Source organism: Pan paniscus, chromosome 11 (assembly GCF_029289425.2).
Source record: "Pan paniscus chromosome 11, NHGRI_mPanPan1-v2.0_pri, whole genome shotgun sequence".
Lineage (NCBI taxonomy): Eukaryota > Metazoa > Chordata > Mammalia > Primates > Hominidae > Pan > Pan paniscus.
In genome coordinates, this window is record NC_073260.2 from 112,389,361 (window position 1) to 112,415,709 (window position 26,349).

At 32.9% G+C, this 26,349-nt stretch overlaps 1 protein-coding gene and 1 long non-coding RNA gene across 3 annotated transcripts in view; one reads left to right on the forward strand and one right to left on the reverse strand.

Moving 5' to 3' along the window:
* TYRP1 (tyrosinase related protein 1) overlaps window positions 1-26,349 on the reverse strand; it is a 1,170,479-nt gene that overhangs the window by 564,186 nt on the left and 579,944 nt on the right. The gene's annotated exons all lie outside the window — the stretch shown is intronic.
* The window catches only part of LOC134728548 (uncharacterized), a 62,071-nt gene that overhangs the window by 20,049 nt on the left and 15,673 nt on the right, over window positions 1-26,349 (forward strand). The window contains exon 3 of the long non-coding RNA XR_010109067.1: window positions 22,299-22,343. This is a non-coding gene — a long non-coding RNA (uncharacterized LOC134728548). The remainder of the gene's footprint in view (window positions 1-22,298; window positions 22,344-26,349) is intronic.

A 26,349-nucleotide genomic window follows, 5' to 3' on the forward strand; every position in this document is an offset into this window, starting at 1 on the left:
CATGCCAAGGTCAAATCATCTCACAGAGCAAAGTCATCCCTGGTACCCCAAAGCCAAAAAGTCAGGTCATACAACAAAACTGCCCATGACTCTGGAAATTCCACAAAGAAAACAGAACACTCCAAAAGCAGGTGAGTAGAGCCTTTGTTCTGAATTACTTAAAGGGGTTCAAGTCATTAGAAGCTCCTCTAGATTTTTTGGCACTGCAGATGGCAAAGGGGGAAGAAAGGTGGAAGAAAATGAAATGAAATAACAATTTTTTTAAGACAGGAAGCAAACACAGAAACCAAACACATAGTTTTTGTTTGTTTTCTCCATTTTTATTTTATTTTATTTTACTTTATTTTTATGGCTGTGAGGAATCTTAGCCAAATTATAAAGTCCTTTTTACTCATAATTTGGAATATTCACTTTGATTTGACCAAGTCAGCTAGAGTTGGTAAAATCCAATGGGGGAAAGACCAGTGCAAACAACAACAACAACAAACTAACAATATGACCGCTGAGCGCTCTAATGGCAAGGAGAAATTAAGACCAGCTAGTTGTTAACCTTAACTTTAGCCAAGACAAACCCCAATTCACTTATTTACCTAAGGTTGGGTCTCAGGCTGAAGACTTCTCTCCACATTCCTAGAAGCAGGAAAACAAAACAAAACAAAACAAAAACAAAAAACCTCATCTTCCTGTTGGAAGTGAGCTCAAATTCCATAAAGGAGTTACCTGCCTTCCATCATTATGAAAGCAGGAAAAACTTGCCTTTCTTGTTTTAGAAGCAAGTAAAACTCCAAAAAGAAGAGGAATTGTACAGCAAAATAAACTTTAGATCTCAACACAATTTTGGAAGATCAGGGATTCTCTGCAGGGGGTGCTCTCAGACCTCAGCAAATTGTCCTATTTGATTGAGCTATAAAGTTAGCTCATGCTGGTAGCAAGCACCAATAGGAGATTTGCCAAAGATCAGGAGCATCTCCACTCAGAATCTCTTTGTGGTTACCAAATGTGAACCCTGAAAATTTGAGACAGGTCATAGTTAATTTAGAAAGTTTATTTTGCCAAGGTTGAGGATGCACACCCATGACACATCCTCAAGAGATCCTGATGACATGTGCCCAAGGTGGTCAGAGCACAGCTTGGATTTATACATTTTACGGAGACGTAAGACATAAATCAATATATGTAAAATGAACATTGGTTCAGTCCCAAAAGGCGTGACAACTCAAAACGGGGAAGGAGCTTTCAGGTCACAAGTTGGTTAGAGACAGATGGCTGCATTCTTTGGAGTTTCTGATTAGCCTTCCCAAATGAGGCAATCAGACATGTATTTATCTTGGTGAGTAGAGGGGTGACTTTGAATAGAATAGGAAGCAGGTTTGTCCTAAGGAGTTGCCAGGTTGCCTTTTCCCTTTAGCTTAGTGATTTGGGGGGCCCAAGATATTTCCCTTTCACAGGACAAAAAAAAAAAAAAAATCCTAACTCTGTAAAATATTTGAAAAGATTTATTCTGAGCCAAATGTGAAGACCATGACCCATGGCATAGCCTCAGGAGAGCCAAGATTTTGGGTAACAGCTTGATTTTATAAATTTTAGGGAGACATAAGACATCAATCAATATGTATGAGCTATACATTGGTTCTGTCTGGAAAGGCAGGACAACTCAATATGGGGATTTACAGGTCAGAATGGGATTCAAACATTTTCTGATTGGCAATTGGTTGAAAAAGTTTAGTTATCTAAACATGGAATCAATAGAAAGGAATTTGGGTTAAGAAATGTGGTTGTAAAGACTAAGGTGCTTTTGTAGATGAAGTCTCAAAAGTGGCTGCCCTAGGAGGCAATAGATGCACATGTTTCCTCTTCAGACATTTAAAAGGTGCTGGACTCTCAGTTAATATCTTCAGGTTCAGAAAAAGACCTGGAGAAGCACGGGGATCCTCTGTAGAATATAAATTTTCCCAAGAGACAGAAAGGCAGGAAAACTCAAATGGTCCTTTGCAGGGCCATTTCAAAATGTGTTAAAGAAACATATTTTGGTGTAAAATATTTTCATTTATTCCAAGGCCTGCTATCTGTCATGTGATGGTATACTAGAGTCAGGTTGGAATTTAGTATCTTATTGCTACAGTGTTTTATCAGTGTTCAGAGGTCTGTTTAATGTTAATGCTGGTCACTTGTGCCTGAATTCCAAAGCTAAAAGAGGCATGTCCCAGGACCCTTTCTTCCCATCACTGTCTGAACTAGTTTTTCAGGTTTCTTTGCAATCCCCTTGGCCTACAGGATGGGTCCATTCAGTTGGTTAGAGGGCTTAGAATTTTATATTTTGTCTATAATAGTAAGAACACATAGCTGAGAGGTTCTTTATTTGTAAATTGCCTTCTTTAAAACTTTCTTAGATACTGAGAAACACAAATAAGCCTTGGTAAAGAAAATCATCTCTGTTTAACGTCATTATTATTGTAGTAACACCTATGTCAGACTACTTTTTTGAGTTTCTGATTTGACTTACTGCAGACTTCGATTGGTGGATTGTAAGGTGATTTATAACATCTTCTACTGTATTTGATTCTCTATGAATAACTTAGCACAAGTGTTACTTTTGCTGATAAGAACCTTTTCTATTCTTCTGTATCTTAGGCTTTTAAAAAGGAGTTTGTGGCATATATTGAAAAAAAACCATTGAAATCTCAAAAGTATATTTTTCATTACAAAGCATGGTAAAAACTCTAATTCTTTATGCACTGTGGATAAAAGTAAATAACTACCTAAGGTAGATGTAAGAATGCCAATATTCACATTTCTGGTATGTCTTATAACGTCTTCTAACATTTTCTATGTGTTAAACGAAACTCGAATCTATTAGAAATGTAATTTAAAATTATTTTGTTGTATATTGGCATGTGACCTAGATTCATGCTGTATTTATTTGCAGTGTGCCTGAAAGAATTAAATGTCTGGTAAAGTAGCATTTATTCAAAATAAAAAAAGGCAATTACAGGTGAAAGAAAAATCCATCTAAATAATATAGATGAAAAGAGTTTCCTCATGATTGAGGTGACAAGGTTTCAGTCATATTGAGACTGAATGTCTTTCACGCTACTTATTTCTAACAAACTACAAGTGTGAACCTCATGGATAGGTGAAGCAGGATTGAGCTGGAGGTGATGACAGTTCTGCGTTTACAACATATTAATAACCAAGAAACTAAGGTGAGTGAATTATAATGATTTTCTACATTTCCTTTTGATTTTTATCCCCTCTTTTTTGACGACAAATAACAATGAAGAAAATATATTTTACACCTGCCCTAGTTATGCATAATACAATATTTCATTGACTATAAAGAACAGAAATAAGTTCTCCTTGAAGAGGTCCTTCACATCCCTTGTAAGTTGTATTCTTAGGTATTTTATTCTCTTTGTAGCAATTGTAAATGGGTATTTGCTCATGATTTGGCTCTCTATTTTTGGTTTATAGAAATGCTTGTGATTTTTGCACATTGATTTTGTATCCTGAGACTTTGCTGAAGTTGCTTATCAGCTTAAGGAGATTTGGAGATGAGACAACAGGGTTTTCCAAATATAAAATCATGACATCTGCAAACAGAGATAATGTGACTTTCTCTCTTACTATTTGAATACCCTTTATTTTTTTCTCTTACCTATTTGCCTTGGCCAGAACTTTCAATATTATGTTGAATAGGAGTGGTGAGAGAGGGCATCCTTGTCTTGTGCCAGTTCTCAAAGAAAATGCTTCCAACTTTTGTCCATTCAGTGTGATACTGGCTATGGATTTGTCATAAATAGCTCATATTATTTTGAGATATGTTCCATCAATACCTAGTTTACTGAGAGTTTTTAGCATGAAGCGGTGTTGAATTTTATTGAAGGCCTTTTCTGCATCTATTGACATTATGATGACATTATTTTATATGAAGAATATCTTAAAGACTCACCATAAAACTTGAGCTAATAAAATAACTCAGTAACATTTCAGGACACAAAATCTACATACAAAATCAATTGTATTTATATACACTAACAATGAACTATCCAAAAAGGAAATTAAGCAAATGATCCAATTTTCAATAACAAACAAAATAACCTGAAGAATAAATTTAATTAAGAAGTTGAACAATCTGTATATTTGAAACATTAAAGCAAAATCAGAATTTGAAGACACCATGAATAAGTAAAATATCTCATGATCATAGATTGGAAGAATTACTATTGTTAAAATGTCTATACTTTTTTTTCCAAGATGGCAGATTGGAAGCATTATGCGCCTCACCCACTTGGAAAGAGCAGAATAGTGTGTGGAGGTTCATACTGTGAACTCTTATCCAAGAAGGAACATGGGAGTCCAACAGAAAACGTGGAAGAGTTTTTGTATACTTTGTAAAAGGGAGTGGGCAGCAACCCACACCAATGGTATGGCAGAAAATGCATCTTCAGAGAGTAAAAGGGAGAGAGTTTGACTCCGTGATGTATATTCCCACTGGGGAGCCAGGCAACCCAGGCCATGGGAGAGATCCTTGACCTTACCCAGTGCACACTCCACTATAAAATTTGTTGACTCAAGTGCACAGCCCTTGGGACTAAGATAAGCTTCTTGAGACTTCCACCTCCCCATCTCTACAGGAGGCCAAGAGCCTACTCACATCCCTGGTACACTGCTACTACAACAAACATTTGAGATAATAACCACATTAAAGCTATCTATAACCAAGGAATTCATACAGAGCCTTGGCCCTGTGAGAGCACCTAGAAACAAAGTGAAATGACTCCACTAAATATATATTACAATCACAACTTCAAGGGGGGTGGAAATAGTCTCATCCAAATGAGAGAAAAATAAAAAATAAAAGGTAATGTTTGCTCCTAATGCAAAGGAATCAGTACAGTAAGTCTGGCAGTATGGAAAAAATAGGGTGTCATACTTGCTCTCTAGCAATGAATCCTAAACAAAATGAAAATTCTGAAATGCCAGATGTATCTTTCAAATTATGATTTGTAAGGAAGCCCAGTGAAATCTAAAGGAAAATTGAAAAGCAACACCAACATCCAAAAAAAAAAAAAAAACAGGATGTGAAGGAAAACTTTGCTAACAAGATAGATTAAAACAAACAAACAAAACACTGAAAGAGAAAATCTTATTGAAGAAATTACAAAATACATTTCAAGGGTTTAACAGTTGACTAGACTCAGAAGAAGAAAGAATATCAGAGCTTGAAGATTGATCTTTCAAAATAACCTAAAGCAGGTAAAAATAAAGAATTTTAAAAATTAAATTATGTAAGAAGTATCTAAATTTATGTCCAAGGTATTACTGAGAAAGAAGCAGAAAAAGTAAAACGCTGGAAAATCTATTTGAGAGAATAATTGTGGAAATCTTCCTTGGTCTTGCTAGAGACTTAGCATTTAGACACAAGACACTCAGAGAGCTCCTGGGAGACACAATGCAAGACGAACTTCCCCCAGTGCATATTAGTCCTCAGAAATTAATGTGAAAAAAAATTCTAAAAGCAAAAGAAAAGCATCTAATCAACTAAAAAGGAAATCACATCTGACTAACACTGGATTTCTTAGTAGAAACCTGACAAGCCAGAAGAGATTGGGGCCCTATTTTCAGTTTCTTAAAGAAAAAATTGTCCGCCAATATTTTTGTATCCTGATAAGCTAAGCTTCATAAATAAAGGAGAAATACAATATTTCTTAGATAATAACACTCTAAGGGAATTCGTTACCACTAGACTGGCCCTACAAGAAATGCTTCAATGATTTCTAAACATGGCTATGAAAGGTTAATATTTGCAACAATTAAAACAGAAGAAAGTATAAAACTTACAGGTCCTTAAAAACATACACTTGAGGATACAAAGCAACTAAGTCACAGTCGATATTATGATGGGAACAAAACTTCACATATCAATATTAACTTTGAATATAAATGAGTTAATTGCTTCACTTAAAAGATATAGATTGAAAGAATAGATTAAAAGACCTGGATCCAACATGTGCTACTTACAAAAACCCACTTAACTGGCAAAAACATTTAGACTTAATGTAAAGGGGTGAAAAAAGATATTTCGTGCAAACAGAAACCTAAGCAATCAGGAGTAGGCTATACTGATATTTGATAAAACAAACTTTAAATCAACATGAGTAAAAATAGGCAAAAAAGGTCATTATATAATGATAAATAAATCAATTCAACAAGATGATATAATAATCCTATATATACTTGCACCCAACACTGGACCACAAAGATTTAAAAAAGTATACTACCTTACCTAAGAAAAGAGATACACAGCAATACAGTAATAGCGGGAGAATTCAACATCGCACTGACAGCACTAGACAGATCATTGAAGCAGAAAATAAACAAAGAAAATGTGTAATTAAAATGGACTCTAGAACAAATAGAACTAACAGTCATTAACAGAAAATGCAATCCCCAAACCACAGAATATACATTTTTCCCATCAGTGCATAAACATTTTTCAAAGTAGACCATATGTTAAACCACAAAACAAGTCTCAATAAATTTTAAAAAATCCAAATTATATGAAGTATCTTCTCAGAGCAGAGTGAAATAAAATTAAAAATCAATGCCAAGTAAAACTCTCAAAATTATACAAATACATGAAGGTTAAATCTACTCCTGAATAATTTTTGTCAAGGGTGAAATTAAGGTTTTTTCTTAATTTCAAAAGGAATGAACACATATCAAAATGCAACATATCGAAACCTCTGAGATGCAGAAAAAAAAGTGGTAAGGGGAAGTTTAGAGCATTCAATGTCCACATCAAAGGAATAGAAAGATCACACATTGGCCTAATATTGAACCTCAAAGAACTGCAACAACGAAGACCCAAAACTAGCAGAAGAAAAAAAATAGCAAAGAGCAGAGAAGAAATAAAGGAGATTGAGCCCCTAAAATAATACAAATGATCAACGAAAGAAAAGTTCCTTGAAAATATAAAAGAAATTGATTGACGGCTAGCCAGATTATCCAAGAAAAAAAGAGAGAAGATCCAAATAAGCACAATCAGAAATGAAAAAGGAGACATTACAAATGATACGACTGAAATACAAAAGATCATCAAAGACTACTATGAGCATCCTTACGCTCACACACTAGAAAACCTAGAGAAAATTGGTAAATTTTTGGAAACATAGAAACCCCTAAGAATGAACTGGGAAGAAACAGAAGTCCTGAATAGACCAATAACAAGTAGTGACATTGAATAGGTAATAAAAACTCTCCCAATAAAAAAGTGCTGAGGACCAGGCAAATTCACAGTGAAAATCTACCAGATACACAAAGAAAAACTGGTAGCAATCCTACTGAAACTATTCCAAGAAATCAAGGTGAATGTAATCCTTCTTAACTCATCCTATGAAGCCAGTATCACACTGATAGCTAAGGCAGGAAAGACCACAACATAAAATAAAACTACACGCCAATATTCCTAATGAATATAGATGCAAAAACCTTCAGCAAAATACTAGGAAACCAAATTGAAAAGCACATCAAAAGGATAATACATAATCAACTGTGTTTTATTCTAGAGAAGAAAGAATGGTTCAGTATACACTAATAAATAAATGTCATTCACCACATAAACAGAAACATTTAAAAACAAATTAAAAACCAAAATGATATGATCATTTCGATATGTGCAGGAAAAGCAATCAAATAGAGCCATTTTCATGATAAAAACCCTCAACAAACTACGCTCTGCAGGAATATATCTAAAAATAATAAAAATGATATATGACAAATCCACAACCAACATTAAACTGAACGGGGCAAAGTTGAAAGCAATTCCCCTAAGAACTGGAACAAGACAAGAATGCCCACTTTCACCATTCATATTCATCATAGTACTGGAAGTCCTAGCCAGAGCAATCAGGAAAGAGAAAGAAATAAATGTCATCTAGATTATTTAAAAAGCAAGTCAAATGACTTTCGTTTGTTGGTAATACGATTTTCTGCCCAAAAAGTCCTAAATATTCCTGCTAAGACTCCTAGATTTGATAAATGAATTCAGTAAAGTGTTAAGATACAATGTCAACATACAAAAATTAGTAGCATATATATACACCAATAATGATCAAGCTGTGGGACAAATCAATAACTTAATTTCATTTACAATAGATACAAAAAATGAAATACTTAGAAATATATTTAACCAAGGAGATAAACAATCTGCAAGGAAAATGATAAAACAGTGATTAAAGAAAACATAGATTACACAAGCAAATGGAAACACACCTCATGCTCTCATGAGAAACTCCCATTGAAAAAATATTGCTAAAATGATCATACTCTCCAAAATAATCTATAGATTCAATGTGATCCTTATCGAATTACCAATATCATTTTTTTCATATAATTAGGAAGCACAATCCTCCTATTTGTATGTAATGGAAGAAGAGCCTTAATAGCCACAGCATTTCTAACAAAACAAAAATAATAATAATTACATAAAATAAAGCTGGAGGTATCACATTACTTGACTTTAAATTATATTACAAGCCTATATTAACCAAAACATCATGATAGTGGTATTAAAATAGACATATAGATCAATGGAACAAAATAGAAAACTCAGGAATACATTTACATACCTACAACCACTTGATCTTTGACAGTGTCAACAACAACAACAACAACAACACATACATATAGATATACATACTGGGGAAGGATACTTTATTCAATAAATGGTGCTAGGAAAAATGGTTAGCCATATGAAGAATAGCCAAACTAGACCATATTTCTCATCATATACAAAAGTTAACTCAAAATGGATTAAAGAAAATTGTAGGACCTGAAATTATAAAAGTACTAGACGGAAACCTAGGAAAACAATGTTTCTGAACATTGGCTCAGGAAAAGAATTTATGACTAAGACTTCAAAACAAATGCAACAAAATAAAAATAAACAAATGGAACTTAATTAAACCAAAAGCCTTCCGTACAGCAAAAGAAATAATCAACAGAATAAACAGACAATGCACAGAATGGGAGAAAATATTTACAAACTATGCCTTCAACAAGAATCTAATAATATCCACTATCTACAAGGACCCCAAACAATTCAACAACAACAACAACAAGAAAAACCCCAAATAATCCTATTAATTAGTGGGCAAAACACATGATAGATATATCTCACAAGAAGACATACAAATGGCCAACAAACATTTGAAAAAATGCTCAACATCACTAATCATAAGAGAAATGCAAATTAAAACCACAACGTGCTACCATTTACACAAGTCAGAAGTGCTATTTTTAAAAAGTCAAAAAATAACAGATATTGGCAAGCATGTGAAGAAAATTAACGCTTATACAGTGTTGTTGAAAATTTTCATTAGTACGATCACTATGGAAAGCATTATGGCGATTTCTCAGAGAACTAAAAATAAAACTATCATTTGCTTCATCAATCATTTAGACAATTACTGGATATCTAAACAAAGAAATCAATATATAAAAAATACACCTACACTCATATGTTTATCACAGCACTATTCACAATAGAAAAGTCATGGAATCAACCTAAATATCCTTCAATGGGTAATTGGGTAAATAAAATGTGTTATACCATGTAATACTATGCACCATATAAAGAATGAAATTATTTCTTTTGCTGCAATATGGGTGGAACCGGAGGCAATTATCTTAAGTGAAATAACTATTAAAAAGAAATTAAAATTCCACATACTCTTAGTTACCAATGGCAGCTAAACAATATGCACATTTAGACATACAGGGTGGAATAATACACATTGGAGACTCAAAAATGTGGGAGAGTGGGAGAAGGGTGAGAAATGAGAAATTACCTACTGGGTAATAGGTAATGTATACTCATCAGGTGATGGATACACTAAAAAACCCAGACCAATACACAATATAGCCATATAACAATACTATACTTGTATCCATTAAATCAGTAAGAAAAAAATTAAAAAGTCCATACTACACAAGGCAATGTACATACCTTATTTAATCCATATCAAAATTCCAATGTTAACTATTACAGAAGTAAAAACAAAATTATAAAATTTACATGGAACTACAAATAACCGCAAATACTCAAAAATATCTTCAGCAAGAAAGAAAAACTGTAGACATTATACTATTCGATTTCAAAATATACTACAAAGCTATAGTAATAAATACAATATGATATGGACATAATACTATACACATAGACAAATGGAACAGAATGGAAAGCCTAGAAATGAATCTATGTATTACATCAATCAATTTTTGGTTAAGATGACATGAAACACTTGGGAGGAAAGGACAGCATCCTCAATAAATGTTGTTGGAGAAACTCAATATCCACATGCAGAATAATGAAATCAGACCCTAATCTCACATCATATACCAAAATTAACCCAAAATGGATTAAATACTTAAAACTATAAAACCAGTAGAAGAAAGCATAGGAGAAAATCTGAAATTAGTCTGGGCAGTGATTTTCTGGATACGACCCAAAAACACAGGCAACAAAAGCAAAAACACACCAATGGGATTGCATCAAAATCAAATGCCTCTGCACAGCAAAGGAAACAATCAACACGCTAAAAAGACAACCTATATAATGGGAGAATATATTTCTAACTAAAGAAGTTCATCAAAAAACTTAATATAGAACTACTATATGATCCAACAATCCCACTTGTGGGTGTATATCCAAAGAAAATGGAAATACTATGTTGAAGAGATATCAGCATTCTCATATTCATTGCAGCATTGTTTACAATAAACAAGGTATAGAAGCAACCTATGCATCTGATTCCAAGGTATGGAATCAATCTATGAGATAGATAGATAGATAGATAGATAGATAGATAGATAGATAGATAGATAGATAGATGATAGATAGATAATTTTCATTTATTCTTTCATTCATCCATCTCTTCTCTCTATACATATATATAGAGAGAATAAACAGATATATATATATATATATATAGGTATATATACAGAGAGAGGGAAAGAGAGAGTCTATATATATGAATGGAATTCCTCTTTGTGTGTGTGTGTGAATGTGTGTGTCTCAGAGAGAGAGAGAACACACATACATACACACACACACACACAAAGAAGAATACCATTCAGCCTTTAAAAAGAAGGAAATCCTGCCATTTCTGACAACACAAATAAACTTGGAAGATTTTGATTGAAATAAGACAGGCACTTTAAGACAAATACTGCATAATCTCACTTACATACAAAATATACAAAAATTCATCGTATAGAAGCATAGAAAAATGGCGGTTGATAATGTTCGGGGCATGGGTGAGGAGATGTTGGTCTTAGGGTACAAAGTTTTAGTTAGGCAGAATAAATAATTTCTGGAGATGTAATACATAGCATGGTGACTATAGTTAATAATATTGTATTGTATCTTGAAATTGGTGAAGAAAGTAGATCTCAAATGTTTTAACACAAAAAATATAACCATATAAAGAGAATGATATGTTACTTAGGTTGATTTTAATAATTATTTCACAATATATATGTATATCAAAACATCCCATTATATACCTTATATATATTCAATGTTTACTTGTTAATCATATATTAATAAAGCTGGAAATATAAAATCTCTATTTCAATTCGAATTTGCTTCAAACATCAGCATTTTTAAAAACACTAGAAAGAAAGAGAATATCATAAAGCTTATTGTATACCATCGAAATTCAAGTCAGGATGAAGGCTGTGGGCTACTAATGAACTGTTCTTGTATCATTTTCATTTTCAAGTGAAGTAGTATATGGTTGCTGAAAAACTGAAATGAATCATATAGAATTACATGTAAAGATAAGTAAAAAGTTACTTTCATATTCCTATACTTAAGCCTACACTTGTATCCTTCCAGATAATTTTATGAATACACAAATGTAATGTGATTAATGTCAAAACTTTATCTTACGTATCATTTTACAACTTCACTCTTGCCTACTTGTATCACTGGATTGCATGCACATTGTACACCTTTTTACTGTGTTTATATTCCACAACAACCAAGCATATACATATAATTGTATGTGTGTGAATGTGTGTGTGTAGAGTATTTTTAAACATATGTAATTTTAACTCTAAAGAGTATTTTTATGGGTATATTGAAATTTGTTTTTCTTTCATTTCTTTTGTCTATCATCTATCCATCTGTTTATTATGAACAACATCATCATCATCATATATATTTCAAAAGAAATAACTTACAGCATTTTATATATTCATTTTAATAGTTGAGTATTTAATTTCATTTGGAATTTTAAAAAGTGTAGACCTAATAGATATTATATTTTATTTTTGCAAAAAAAATGGCTAGCTATTTATTAAAGCACACATTTATCTCAGTGATATAAAACACATACTGCTGGGCTTGGTGGCTCATGCCTGTAATCCCAGCACTTTCGGAGGCCAAGGCAGGTGGATCACTTTAGGCCAGGAGATCAAAACTAGCCTGGCCAACATGGCAAAACCCTGTCTTTACTAAAAAATATGAAAATTAGCTGGGTGTGGTGGGGCACACTCTAATCCCAGGTACTCGGGGGGCTGAGGAATGAGAATCACTTGAACCCAGTACACAGAGGTTGGAGTGAGCCAAGATCATGCTACTGCACTCCAGCCTGGGTGACAGAGAGAGACTCCATCTCAAATAAATAAATAAATGAATAAATGAAAATTTAAAAATAAAATAAAGCACATCCTAAAATTTATATTTATATGTATATTCTTCTGACTGAATTGAGAAAGCAGAGTGCTTTGCTTAGATAGAAAAATAATCATTTCTGGTCTACATGTTACATTATTAAATGTATAAAAATGTTTAATTTTTGGATTGGTCAGAGTGTATGCAATTATTTTCTCTAAGAACCACCAATACCGTCTATGATTTATTTTACTATATATTACCAACACCAATGCAAGGTGCAGTGGTTTTCATGTTATTCTATAATAAAATTTTATTTATATGTTTGTCATGCATAATATTGAAATCTTATGCAATATTTACCAAAACATTTGTGTTGAACACATTGTATGGGTGTATTATTTTTGTGTACTTTTCACAAAATATAAAACTGAAAGCTGATATGAAGAAATTTTTCCATGATATTTAACATCATCTAAATATGCTAAATAACCTTGAAGATGTTGTAAATAAATACTATAATTAAATAATAATGTCATGGAAATTGATTAGAAGATCCAAAACAAGAGTCACAGAAAAGTTATGCTTATAATATAAAACAATTGAAAAAATCACGACTTAAACCGTTTTATTTGACATTAGTATTAGAAATTATCTAAAGCATCTAAAGTTATGAAATTGAATTCACCAAGAGGATATGAAATTGTAACATATTACATGAAGGAGGAAATATTTATAATATTTATAATATTTCATTGCAGTCCAATTTGTCAAATTTTTCTTTGGGATTAGCTAAATTTTATATTTCAAAATATTACTAAACTAAGCATGTAAAATCCCCCATTAAATTCAATGTATATCATGACTAGAGAAGTCACTAAAAGTGTTTCAAATTGTTCTTTCCTTCACTTTGTATTTACAAAGTACAACATGGAGGGTACAGCAGACCCACTGCTAAACTGAACATATTCTCTTATAATTATGCCAGGTAGTGTGTTGTGGAGAGTTGATCAGGGTGACTGGATGTAAAATATAAAATCTAGGATTTTAGAGTTCTTTGGACTCTTAAGTAGTTACATTTGTATACGGATGTATATACATATATTTACAGTTTTTTTTTTTCAAAGATACACACACACACACACACACACACACACAAACACACACACTTCTAAACTGAAAACTCCATGTATTCAACTGCCTACTACTAGACATCTTCTCCAGCTGGATACCCATGTTTAAAACAAAACTGTTGCTTTTTCCCCCTACTCCTCCTAACTCTGACAAATACTGCAATATTTTCCATCTTAATACTTAAAAATGCCACCCATCCATTTGCTTAAGATAAAATCCTATGACTCATTCTTGTTTTTTTTCTTTGGACTCTAGCTTTAAAAACAGTTGTTCAATACTTCAATTCTTATCTTTCATACAGCCACTATTCTAGACCAAATAATTTTCATCTTCACCAACATTTCTGTAAGCTTCCTAACTGGTTTCTCTGATTTATTCCTATAACTCAATCTTCACCAAGCAACCAAAGTGATCTTTTACAAGCATAAATCATATCACATCAATTCCATGATTTAACTTTTCAGTAATATCCCATTCCTCTTAAAATATATTCCAAATGCCTTTTCCTAACTGATCTTGTACATTGCTGGACTTGGACCTCTTCTGATTTCATCCCGGCTGTGTGAGATTGGCTTACCTTCGCCCAAATGACTTCCATCAGCCAGCTTGCGACCACTGTAGCTTGGCTGACTTCCTCCTTCCCATATCTCTTCTTTCCCCTTTGATCACAAAACTTGACTTCTATAATCTCTATTATCTTAATTCTAGATTTTGAGATACTCATTTTGTCTTTCTTATTCTCCAAGGATCAGAAATAAGGTGATTTTCCTCTTTATTCTATTTCCCATTTTTGTTATAGTATTTATTCTATGTTTTGTTCACTTCTTGGTCTTTTGTGATTCTCAAGACCTTAATATGGAATTCGAACTAGAAAATTGTTATTACTTCTATAAAAATTTGCCTGCAAGTCTCCAATCTGTTTATCCTTTAGCAGAAGGAGGCCTATCTTGAGCCTTTCCTTAGTTGTGAGACACAGTGCACCATCTGTTAACACTTCAAAGCATCTGTATTCACCCACGAAACATGGTTCATGACACAAGTCCAAGTATAAGGTGATTTCTGTCTCACCACCCCGATCCTATGCAGGCCAATAAAACTCTTATGAGTCAGCTTCTAAAAGATAACAAACAGATTTCCTTTAAATGGTGACTGCTGATCTAAATCAATGAATAAATTATCCAGGTTTGTATTACTCCAATAATTGTTGGAATTGAAATTCTAGTCAATTAGGTGCTACCATATACAAAATCCAAATTAAATCATATTTGTAAAATATACCATGTTGTATTATCTTTCTTAATTTCAACGTAGAATGTTGAGTATGGATTTTGAGTACTTTAAAAATAATTTAACATGGTTTATCCTAATGACGAAGCATTTTAGAAAAATTCTCATAAATTCATTTATTTCTGCAAAACAAATTAACTATTTTTTCTTTATGTTTGGCTGGTGACTCTTCCTCATAACCTTGGATTCAGATTTAGTCTTACTGAAAATGCCAAGGTCTAAAATTATTCATATATCTATTTTAAGAGGAATTTACAGACACCTCAGTCTCTTGAGTATGACATTGAACAATCATCTGGTCAATACTTTAGAGTTTTGACAAAACTATGATTAAATTATTGCAGAAAGTTAACTATAATTGTCTTAAAATAGCAAAAAATTAACTTTCTTATCTAAAAGGTGATATTCTCTCTTATGTAAATCCAGGAAGCTCCTCTTGATTTTTCAACTGAATTTCCCCACACTAACTTGTTTATTTATGTTTTCCTCATTTCAAACATTTTGAAGTGCCTCTAGCCATTGACAATAGAAAATACATTTATTTTTAGAGTCCATTACTCTTTGAGTTTGAGTTTTTAGTTTGTAAGCAAAGAAAAATGTCTCTCTCAGGTCGACCATTTTTACTTAAAGATATGCTTTGAGCAATTCAGTTGCAGGGATACAATTTGAAAAAGTGCTCCTTCACAACTCTGGTATTGAATGTAATTTTTACATTTGTTTATGACTAACCACAAACATCCAAACAAGAAAAACTACACTGTGTATAATTAAGACCTACTATAACTAAGAGTCAGTAAATGCTAATTAAAATCAATTTTTAAAAGCTATAATTATTTACAGGAAACAAAAAACAATTGACTTGGGTAAGCATTTTTTCTGCAATATGATCTAATTTACATATGTTTCTATGACTCAGTTTTATGCCTATGAAATAAGTAGAAAAATCCTAAACTATCTCCTAGTGTTGTTAGCATCAAAAAAATACGGGGTATGGTATTTTATGGTGCTTAAGAAGGAAGACTTTGGAATTAGAAAGACTGAAACCAAATCTTAGTCTTATTATATGTTTATACTATATTTGTGACCTTACTAAGTACCAAAATCATCACTTTTCTCATTGCAAAAACGAGAATAATCTATGTTATTAAAGGTTATATCTGACAGAGATTCAATAAGTTGTAGTTACGTAAAAGTATTTCATTGATTTGTAAAGAGCTATAAAATATAAGATTAATAATGACTATCATTTCATATGAGTACTGCGATGTAGGTTACTTTAAAAGATCAATGTTAATATATAAAAAATGATATCTATCCAGGTGTGGGGTTGCTGGATTATATGGTAATTCTATTTTTAGTTTTTTGGGGAATCTCCATAGTGTTTTCCATAGCAGCTATACTAATATACATTCTCACCAACAGTATATAAGAAGAGTTCTCCTTTCTCCACATCCTTGCTAGCATTTACTTTGTGTCTTTTGAAAGTAGCCATTTGAACTGGGGTAAGGAGATATCTCATTGTGGTTTCCATTTGCATTTCTCTGATCATTAGAAATGTTGAACTTTTTTTTTTCATGTCCCTGTGGCTATTTGTATTTTTCTTTTGAGAAATGTCTATTCAGATCTTTTGCCCATTTTTAAATGCAATAATTTGGCTTTATGCTATTAAGTAGTTCGAGTTCCTTATATTTCTGGTCATTAATCATTGTTGGATGAGTGGTGCTCAAATATTTTCTACTGTATGATCTAGCAATCCCACTTGTGGGTATATATTGTAAAGAAAGAAAATCAGGAATATCAAAGAGATGCCTGCACTCCTATGTTTATTGCCACAGTATTCACAATAGCCAAGATATGAAATTAACCTGAGTGTCCATCAGTGGATAAGGAAAATGTGGTGTATATGCACAACGGAAAATTATTCAGCCATAAAGTACAAAGAAATTCTGTCACTTGCAGCAACATGGATAAAAATGGAGGTTATAATGATAAGTGAAATCGGCCAAGCAGAAAAATGTAAATATTGCATATTCTTACTCATCTGTGAGAGTTAAAATATTTGTCTCATGGAGGTAGTTAATGGGATAATGGTTACCAGAGGCTGAGAAGGAAAGTGAGGATGAAGGGTGAAGACAGATTGGTTAATGGCTGCAAAAATACAGTTAGATAGAAGGTATAAGTTCTAGTGTTTGATAGCACAGTAGGATTTCTATAGTTAAAAGTGTATTGTATATTTCAAAATAGCTAGAATAGAATATTGGAATGTTATCACATTAAAAAATGATAAATATTTGAGGTAATGAAATTCCAGTTACCTAGACTTGATCATTATACATTTTACGCTTATATCAAAATATTACATGTACCCCATTTATATGTAAAACTATTACATATCAATTAAAAAACTTGAAGAAGTATAAAAAATGAAAGGTCTAATGATTCAGTGTAGTTTTTCAATCGATCTTATTTATCTGTTTTGGGAAAAGACGTACATTAAGTTTAAAAAATGTGTTTTTCAAAATAACAATGATGTTTGAATTGTTAATCATTATGACACAGAGAAGCCATTGTTGCTCTAAAAAGGTTTGTAATTCCAAGAAGTCTTGTCGTCAGTACAAGTGACCCACTTAAGGAAAGATATTATACACAAATGTTTTAAATGTGTAGTTATAGTTTCTTAGCAAAGTTCATGCCCAAATTCAGTTGACTAGTTCTGCACCTTATCAAAACAGTATCACAGTTGTTTTCAATGATAACGTTGCCTCAGTAAAGATTACATAATTGGGCAGTATTAGAAACCTCAACCTAAATTTTTCAAGAATAATTATATAAATCAGTGGTACTCAATCTTTTGGCACCAGGGACTGGTTTCATAGAAGACAATTTTTCCATGTATGGAAGGGTGGGGATGGTTTCAGGAGAAAACTGTTTCATCTCAGATTATCAGGTATTAGATTCTCACACAGAGTGTGCAACCTAGATCCCTCACATGCACAGTTCACAATAGGGTTTGCACTCCTATGGTGATCTAATGTCCTGGCTGATCTGACAGGAGGTGGAGCTCAGGCTCACTGCCCACTACTCACCTCCTGCTGTGCCACCCAATTTCCAACAAGCCACACACAGGTACTACTCTAGGGCCTGGGGTTGGGGACTCCTGATATAAATGATACCAGCATATTTTAATTTAGATTTTATACTAAATTAATTTCAATACGAAATCAAGTATATCTTAAGATATAGTTTTTCTTTTCAATAAAATGTTCTTTTCAAGTAGCTCTGCATATTTTAAAGTTATAATAATTATATTTCACTTTTTGAAAAATTGATGCTAAGTCTCTGGTGAGATTTCACGTTTGAAATTTTCTTGATGATAATGATGTTAATTTAAAAACCTTGACAGGATCCAGTGCAGTGGCTGACACCTATAATCCCAGCACTTTGGGAGGTTGAGGCAGACAGATCACTTGAGGCCAGGCCAGCCTAGACAACATGGCAAAACCCTGTGTCTAATAAAAAATACAAAAATTACCCAGGTGTGGTGGTGAGCACCTGTAATCTCAGCTACTCAGGAGGCTGAGGCATGAGAATCTCTTGAACCTGGTAGGTGGAGGTTGCAGTGAGCCAAGATGACAACACTGCACTCCAGTCTGGGCAACAAAGTGAGACTCTGTCTCAAAAAAGAAATTAAAATTAAAAAATAAAAACCTTGGCAGCCAACACGGAAACCTGTATAGAATTTAACCATTTCTATTATCTGTTTTAAGGTCTTGGATTTGTTTCCTGTATTTTGGTGTTTTGATATATATATATAATGTTTAATGTTAATTTTAAAAATCTTTTTTTTTAATTTAGAAGCTCCAAATGATGTCATTTTTAACCATAAATCTCACATCTATATGTCTAAATTAAATTTATCTTCTGCCTATATTCACTTCTGAATGATTATCATTGACTGTTATCTCACACAAAATGTTTCCCACATATTACACAATTACAACAGGGGAATATTTTACCCATTTTATAGTTGAACAAATTTACTCAGTGATAATAATGACTTTCCTAATTTTACATCATTTGGAAGTTACAGCATTTTGGATCAAATCCAGTTTTTCTCATTGTGAAACTGGAATTCCTTGCTACTAACAAAGACATATGCAAATACGTATGGCTATTTAATTTATTTTTTGTTTGAATATTTATATTAATATAGTGTGGATAAAAGTTTAATAATAAAGTAAATTATGCTATATTTAATAAAAGTAAATCAGGCTATATTTAATAAAGCACTTTTGTGAGTAAATAATACAAATTGTATCAGAAACAGAAATCAGTTTTTATCTTACATATAAGAGTAATTGATTAATTTGAAAACTGTAAAGTTTTTTTGTTGTTGTTTTGTAGTTTTTTTGTTTTTTTGTTTTGTTTTGTTTGAGACGGAGTTTCACTCTTGTTGCCCAGGCTAGAGTCCAATGGTGTGATTTCGGCTCACTGAAACCTCTGCCTTCATGAGTTCAAGCAATTCTTCTGCCTCAGCCTCCCAAGTAGCTGGGATTACAGGCGCCTGCCACCACACCCAGCTAATGTTTTTGTATTTTTAGTAGAGATAGGGTTTCACTATGGCCAGGCTGGTCTTGAACTCCTTACCTCAGGTGATCAGCCTGCCTCCCCCTCCTAAAGTGCTATAACGTATTTAAATGTGTGTCACCTTTAGATGTTTAGCATATAAAAGCAAACTATTAGTCATTAAATTAATATATTATTTCTTGCCTATCATTTTCATAGATAGTTCCTACTCTCATACTGATCTAGTGAATCTTCCTTGGTGATAAATTTGTCCTTTTTAAATGTAAAATCAATTATATCTCCTAATGCATAAATTTCTGCAATAGATTATCATTATAAAAATCATATGCTTGAATATGGCTTACAAGCTCCATTACAATGGGTTTTTCTTACTTTTATTATTCAGTCTCTTCTACAACGCTATAAACATATGACATCCAGATGAATTTTCTAGGACTTTTGTTTCTAGTCATGATGACTACCTTGCGTCAGGCTTATGCTTCCGTCAAGAACAACTAGAAAACATCTTTTTAAAGTTGCCAGAAAGCTGTGAGGCAACAGGGAGCTGATGGGTCAAGATTCCAAAAGAAGTGAATTTCAGAGTATGAGTTGAAATGCCGCATTCAGCTTTTCCTTCTGGGCATTATTTATTCTTGGGGCAGGGCAGAGATGGAGAATAGTAGTAGCCAAGACTATGTAGCTGTCAATCCTGTAGATTTTTGGCAATTTTATAGAGGTAGAGAAGCAAAAATAAAAAAAAAAAAAAAAATGAAAGGTACTACCATGGTAGAATAGTCTTGGGCAGTTCAATATTCCTTTATGAGGCTTTAACAGACTTTGTAATTCTGTAAAATTAAGCAGCATACTTCTGACACAGATGGTAGTGTACCACAGTATCATAGTGACAAGAAGACAAAAACTGGAATTCATAATCTTCTAAGGCAGAGAATCCAGTAAACTCCATAGACTCACAGACAGAACTCCTGGGGTGTTACACTCTAAAAGTCTATGCTAATTATAGGTAGACACAGCTTAATAAAAAATCCAAACCAGCAACCAGTCAGCTCTGTCTCTAATTAGATTAAGATGTTCTATTCCTATTCCTATTGAGGACTGAGGATAGAGCTCAACCCTTCTTGAAAGAAGATGATAAAATGTGTGACATTTTGTCAAAAAATACTCTGCAAAATATGAATCAGAACCAATAGACAATGACACTGACAAAAGACTAAAATATTGAACTTACTAGTCACACATTTAAAACACCTGTCATAAATATGTTGAAAAAGGACATAACAAAATGGAGAACTTCAGCAGAGAACTGGAATATATATTTAAATGACAATCAAATAAAAGCCTATAAATTGGCCTGGCATAGTGGCTCATGCTTGTAATCCCGTCTATGATTGTGCCACTGCACTCCATACTGGGCAACAGAACAAGACTGTGTCTTAAAAATACACATATAAATACAACAATTAGTAATTCAATATATAGTATTATTGTATATATAGCATAGTATGTGCAGCCATTAGAAAGGAGTACTTTTGCACTAAAAGAGAGGTAAATAGAAACATGTAGTTTGAATCATGGAGAGTAAAACAAAAGAGAAAAAAGAGAAAAGAGTATCAGACACATTGGGACACATTTGAAATTTCTAATATACTGAGATTTTGAGTCCCAGAGAGGTGTGTGTGTGTGCATGTGTGTGTGTGTGTGTGTGTGTGTGTGTGTGTGTGTGAGAGAGAGAGAGAGAGAGAGAAAGAATGGAATCAAAGTAATATTTGGAGAGAGGAAGTTTAATAATTTTTGACACACACACCCCACCCAAAATTCTATCCTGTTAAAGTCACATTTATTTTGCTTTTCACCTCTTCATAGTGTTGTATTCCCATTAATAACTGTTCCTATCACTAGGTATTGCTGTTATATATTCATGATACTTAGTCAAGAGGTTCTTAGAACTTTCTTTCCAATTGGCTGAATAAATGTTTAAAGAAATGCCACTAACTCCATGACACAGATTTCTGTTTCATAATATGCTTCTTATGTTATTAAAGTTAATATTTCAGTCTAATAATACCTCTCTCTAAGGTACATGGTGGTGGAAAATACAATTAAACTCTGTGTTAAGTATCAACTGATTGAATTTGAGAAACCAGAAAATAAATATTTGTTGAAGGGAATTATAATGAAATCCATTAGGTGCAACAGAGGGAGCATATATTTTGAATTTATGTCCTAGCTGCAGGGGACAGCATGATATTCTCTTTCTTTCTCTCTCTCTCTCTCTCTCAAATGAACTTTGAGGTTCTCTTATTTTTACCTACTTTTATACAAGTTATGCTTTATGTCATTAAGGTAGAATGAAGGAGTGAAATTAAGGATAACGTATTATTGTGCTCTTTCATCATTTAGCAATTCATAAATATCAATAATATTACTTTGAACAGCAATGCCGGGGTGGACTTTCAAAGTGAAATGAAGACAATATACCATTTGCTTTCATAAAGTCTTTAAAGCCTTAAAAAAACATGACATAGTTAAGCATGTTCAAACTTAAAGTTATTCTCAATTCAATTGAAACAGAGAACAGGAATAAATAGCCTTTGTCTTTTCTGTCTTGCAGGAAACTGACTTTATGTTTACCAGATCCACCAGGTCAAATGTGAAGGTAAGCCTGTAGCACATCCTTGGTTTATAGACAATTCTAACAGATGTAATCAATAAAGGTGTAATAAACATGTGCCCAGAATGAAAGGGCACTTGGCACATCCTACATAATTGATTTTAAAACAGATTTAAAACTTCATGATCCTTATTTTTGAATTTTAAAAACACAAAGTCATAAACAAAAGTTTTTCATTAACACTAAAAAGTCTAAATTGCGGTATATTTCTCTGTCACACAAAGCAACATTTTTGTCTTTCTTACAGCAAAAATTAGAAAAAGCAGCAGTGAAACTGATTATTAATTGTCTGGAGAGTAGCAGAACAAAATTAATAATGTCACACCTCTAGAGTGGAACCAGTGGTTTCTTAAACAATACAGAAAATAGCTTAAACTATAATCAATTTTACCTGGATTAGAAGGTATTACTGGCAATTAATGACCATGTAACTTGGAAAATCAATGAGGTCTGCCAAAAGACATTATGAAATTCAAACCATTTTACAATTTAGTTAATTCAGTTCAAGATTATTATGAAAAGGAACTAGGATAATTGAAAGATAATGTTGAAATAACATATGAGCAAGTAACATGAATTTGATAATGACATATACCTGATATATGACTTATTTCTATTAGAAATAATTGATATTTTTGCTTTATTCTTGGAAGAAATATAACTTGTAACATTGTTATTATATTTTTGTATATTTAAAATAACTTTCTTAATGCGTCTGTCATAATATTTCTATCTATAATTTATAGAATTTCATTATAATTCCATTTCTATCACAGTACAATAGAGATGAGTTTTCATTTAACAGATTTACTAAAACTTCTTGTCTTAATAGCATTATTTGAACACCATGACTATTTCCTCTGCATTTAGAGTATTCATAAGAACTACTATGGCCTACGTTAAGCATAGGACTTAATACCAAAATGTTTTAAAGCTGAAATAGTAAATACTGCATTAATTCTGAATATAAAAAATAGTCATTTATATATTTCTTTAAGCTCAGATTTTTTCCATTAGTTAAATAAAAACAAGGTTATTTATTTTATTTTTTGCCTGCATTTCAGATGGAAAGTTTAGGTTTAGATTTAACACACCCAATCAAACTGACATAAAGAAATATACATGCCATTAGGCTTACAAGTTGAAACTCACTTATACAAAATGGAAATTTTTTTCTGGTTAGATGTCAAAATCATGAATTTGTCTCAATTTAGCACTTTTCACATAAAATCAAACATTTGATGCGCTTAACACAAAGATGGCTTCATACCGCTGCACCATCAATGAAAGTGATGTTATGGCGCTTTTCCAAAACCTATGTTTGTGAATACAGATCCTAGCTTTTACTTCTAGTAGTCAAATAAGTAATAAAATATTCCTTGAGTAGGGAGATTCTGAGAACCTGATTTGATAGTTGTGTCATAGGGAAAAAATCTGTTAACTAAAAAAATCATAGAGGAAATGAGACTTGGAGTTTAAGAAATGAACTTCAGCATTAGTGTACCTGTTAAAATGATGTTCCACAAGACATCAAGAAAATTTGAAATTAGCTTCATCTGATTATTCTCTTGCCCACACCACCACCAAGTATAATGATGCAAAAGTGCAAATGAGTATTTTTAATCTCAATTGGTCAACCTTAGGACCAGGAATTTTCTTGAAAAGAGTAGGAGTAATCCATGGGATATGCATGAATAAGGACAGCCTAAATCATCTGACCCTCACAAGACAAGATAGAGCATAACAACTCCCAAGTGACAGAGCTCTTTCTCTTCTTTTTTTTGATAAAAATATTAACATTTCTCTAATATGTAGTCAAATACGGTTAATGTTTTAAATAAGAAAGTACAAAATATACAAACTTAGACTTAGGTGATAGCATGTTTCCAGGTAAACTCATTGGGAGAACGTTCATGGATGTATTGGTATACAATTTTGACTAAGCAGAAGTGAGGAAAAATTGGAAGAAATGGGAAACAGGATAGTCATCCCAAGGCATCATTGATTATTCTTTCTTTCACCTCTTATAAATCAGGAAATAATCTTATAATACAGTGCCATTCACTTTAGACAACAGTACTTAATATTTGTACCACCTCTGTCATCACCATAAAAAAGGTTAGCAATCTTATTATTTCCTCTGATATTTTCTTTTCTCAGTAATTTTTTGAAGTTGATCAAATTAAATATTCTGGCCACTTGGCTTCCTAAAGCAGAAAACTGTTATGGGGGTGCAGTGCTGAAAAAGTTCTCATAATAGAACCTCTTAATATCTACCCCCCCCTCCTTGATTTTAAGAATGGGAAACTCCTCCAGTCAGATGTGTCCAGTATTTTGGCCCCTTCAAGAAACAGTGTGAAACAGCAATCACAGATAAATTGTAATGTGCCTCTTCGTTGCTTGTCACTGGAGACTCACCATTGCAGCTACCAAACTCTCCAAACTAGGCAAATTGGTTCTGTCTTCAATATTTAGCTTCTGAAAGTCACAGACATAGTATCCTCCAGTGACTTAGCTCCTGTCTGGTCATTGCAGAGCAAGGGAATCAGTTTGCCTCAATCTGTTATCTGAAAAATTTCTAGCCCTTCTTATATTTTTCAACCCGACCTTTGCAATTTCCTTGTCACTCTCACATGTATTTACTCAGCCCAGGAGATTCTAAGGCATGACTGATTATACTATGGCTTCACGAATGTTGTCCCTTACATGATATTTTTATGATTAATTGTAAAACACTGGTGCAGAAAATAAATTATACAAGTAGCCATGTACACCTGGGGGATGAAAGCTTCCAAAAATAATGTATCCTAGTACACTCTACCACTCTGTGAACTTCTCTAAGGCATAGAGCATATTTTATTCTTCTCTCTATTGGCTATATTACCTAGCTCAGTTTCAAGCAATCAGTAAATAAAAGTTTGCTTAGTGAAGGTGGTGCTCCCAGAGAGGGCATGTAAACTCCCTTGCTCTTCCCCCATACCTTGCCCTATGCATGTCTTCCATTTGGCAGTTCCTGAGCAGTATCCTTTATAATAAAATGGTAATAGCAAATGGTTTTCCCTGAGTTCTGTGAACTCTTTTAGCAAATTTTCAAACCCAAAGAAGGGGTCATGGGAAGTCCCAATGTATATTTGGTCAGTCAGAAGTAAGCAAAGCCTGAGACTAGTGATTGGTCTCTAAAATGGGGGCAATCTTGCAAGAGTGAGTTCATAATCTGTGGGATCCAATACTCACTCCAGGTAGTTAGTGTCAGAATTGAAATAAATCCTTGAACCTATAATCACTGTCCAGCAAGTTAGAAAACTGGGTATTGGTATGGGAAAAAAAACACAGTTTTAGTGTCAGTGTTCTGTGGGTAAAAACATATAGCCATAAACATTCATGTATTTGACACTGGTAGACACTAGACACAATCTATTAATTTTAATATTATAGTACTTACAGTTTGATCTCACTGACCTAGTATGCTTCTGAGATTAATAGTTGCTTAATTAAGCCCCTCCAAATCTTAGTTACAGTGAAAAAAGAAAAGAAGGAGGAGTTTGAGGAGAAGAAATAAAATAAAACAATTGTATTTGACTCTGTTCATCACCTAGACTGTGGACACCTTGTATGCTCAATGAATACATAGTTGTGGCTAATTCATGTTCTTCTACATTTAACATGTAGTGTGGCATATTCTAGTTGTTCATCATTTTCCTTAATCTATATTCCTCTGATTTTCATGCCAACCTCAATTTATACTAACTCTTTTCTTCATTCCTCCAGAACCATGTATTCCCTCTCTAGGTTTTTAAAATTTTTTTCTTTATAATACAAATTAGATTAAGTTCTTATTTTCTAACCCCCTTTGAAAGTATTATCCCAGTTTCTCTTATTACTTTTATTTTAAAATTTTGAAAATCAATAAGCTACATTCAATACTTCTAACTTCTCAGCGAACATTTCCAATCTTTTAAAGTTTGACTGTAGTCTTCTCTATTGTACTGAC